We start from the raw sequence: 2,354 nt of genomic DNA, 5'->3' as shown, positions 1-2,354 counted from the left end.
AAAAAAAAAAAAAAAAAAAAGAAAGAGAGATGTATACGCTTCTTGATTGGATCTCAATGAATCTGCAATTCTCTCAAGTTTAGCTTTGTAGCTTGTCGGAAGTTGAATTCTTTAATCACTGTTACATCTCTCTCTTTCAATTTTTGATCAGTTATCTTTCAATTGACTGCGGTAAGTGACAATCGTTGACCTCGGGAAAATCCATGGTAATTTTCTTGTGCTGTAAAATTGGAATTTAGACCAAAATTATTTGAACTCAAGAACCTGAAAGTCCTATCTTTCTTCAACTGTTTTCAATCACCAAACTGGCTTCCAGTTTCCATCCCTACTGGAAATTGGGAGAAACTATTAGGAACCTTAGAATCACTAGAGTTTAGATTAAATCCAAGGTTTCTATTGGAAACATTCCCTCAAGTTTTGTTGTCCTCAAGTATCTACAATCATTAGTATTACTAGAAATTGGAAATCTTGTTAAGAGACTTGCTTTTGTAGGAAACCATTTTACTTGGAGTATTTCATATATTTTTGGAGGGTTAAGAGAGTTATTAATCCTTGATTTAAGCATAAATTCATTGTCTGGAACTTTTCCTTTGACATTGGAAGCTTAACTTCAATATTGAAGCTTGACATAAGTCACAACATTATGGAAGGGAAGTTGCTAAATGAAGTTGCCAATGTTAAGAATTTGACCCTTATGGATATTAGGAACAATAGATTCTCTGGTGGATTGGTTTTTTCGTTGCAAGAGATGTGTTCATTTTAAGAAAAACTTGGTTATTCTGGAACTCTCTAACATGAGACAGACAGGTGAAATTACTAAGTCTACATCTCTTCTCTATAAATAAAAACAATAGCCTTTTTCGGTGTGACTTATTTTAGTTCGAATTTTATCCTTGAATTATCAGCATATGTCTATGCTGCTCGTTGCCTACTGTGTTGCTTTATGCTTACTCTGTTGGTTGTTGCTATGGTCTTTTAATCACACTTATTTTTTTCTTTGATAAGTTTTTCACATATTGATATACCCTTCCATTCTTGCTAAAATTGAAAGAATATTATATTTTCCCCCCAAATTTGTGCATATGCAAAACTTGATATTTGAGCCTCCTAATGATCATAAATTCGATAATTTGGGATGGTGATATTGTGGCTTGATGTCGAAAGGGAAAAATGACATTTGAGCTTAAATGATCCAAGTTCTATAATTTGGGGTGAAAGTATTGTCCCTAGATGACTTCGAATGTCAAATTTGATATTTGAGCTTAGAGGAGGGGTCCTAAATTTGATAAAGTTTGATGACGGTGTTGTGATTCGACGACCCTAGATGTGAATTTAGTATTTGAGCCTACATGGTGGAATTCGATAAGTTAGGATGGTGGAATTGAACCTCAATGACCTTAGAATCAAAATTCGATAATTGAGACTAGAACCTTGAAAGTGAAAATTGATATTTGAGTCTAAATAATCATAACTCCGGTATATTGGAATGATGATAATGTGCCTTGATGATATTTGATGTGACATTAAGTATTTGAGCCTGGATGATTCCAAATTCCATGAATTGAGATATTGGTGTTGTGCCTCGATAAGCCTTAGATGCAAATTCAATATTTGAGCCTTGATCATCCTAATTTGATAAATTAAGATGGTAGTATTGTGTTTCAATGATATTAGATGTGAAATTTGATATTTCAGTCTTGATGATTTTAAATTTGAAAATTATGAGATGCTGGTATTATGCTGTGAAAACATGTTAACAGAGTCACATGCGTTGATTTTTGGATTCAAATTTCTGTTGTCCGTGGTAACTTGGCAAGGAGTGGAGATAGCACTAGTCTTTGGTGTTATTTTGGTGGGGTTGATGGGCTGCTGTATTTTTGTTGTTGTCAGTATGGCAATTCGGTTTTGGAGAATTAAGGAGAAATTTTAAAGAATACTTAATTGTTGCCACTGCTTTTGGCTACTCTCTGAAGGCATGCCATTTGGTTAATATATGTAAACTAATCGCCATAACACTTGTATTGTAACAGTAGGCTTTGTCACAGCAGATGAATTTTGGCTGCTGCAAATTTTTTTGAGAAGCCATATCCGTGAAGATAGTAATGGTATTGTGTGGAATAGTTGATAAGTATTTATTTTCTATGTGGAGGTGGAAATCGACTTTCTATGTTATTGATGTGGTGAATTAATTGTGTGCAATTTAAACATTTCATTTTATTGTTGCTTAATCTTGCTTCTGTAATTTGAATATTGAAACACCTTGTGTTTTGAGCTTGTGTCTTATTAATATATTTGGCCTTTTCAAAAAAAAAAAAAAAAAAAAAAAAAAAAAAAAAGGATAAATTTTTTTTTTT

At 32.9% G+C, this 2,354-nt stretch overlaps 1 pseudogene; it reads left to right on the top strand.

Moving 5' to 3' along the window:
* The first annotated feature begins 210 nt into the window (after nucleotides 1-210).
* LOC113786598 (uncharacterized) lies at nucleotides 211-1,429 on the top strand (annotated as a pseudogene).
* Nucleotides 1,430-2,354: the final 925 nt, after the last annotated feature.

Source organism: Cicer arietinum, chromosome 5 (genome assembly GCF_000331145.2).
Source record: "Cicer arietinum cultivar CDC Frontier isolate Library 1 chromosome 5, Cicar.CDCFrontier_v2.0, whole genome shotgun sequence".
Taxonomy (NCBI): Eukaryota; Viridiplantae; Streptophyta; class Magnoliopsida; order Fabales; family Fabaceae; genus Cicer; species Cicer arietinum.
The sequence above is the reverse complement of the archived record's forward strand: the minus strand, read 5'-3'. Positions and strand labels throughout refer to the sequence as shown.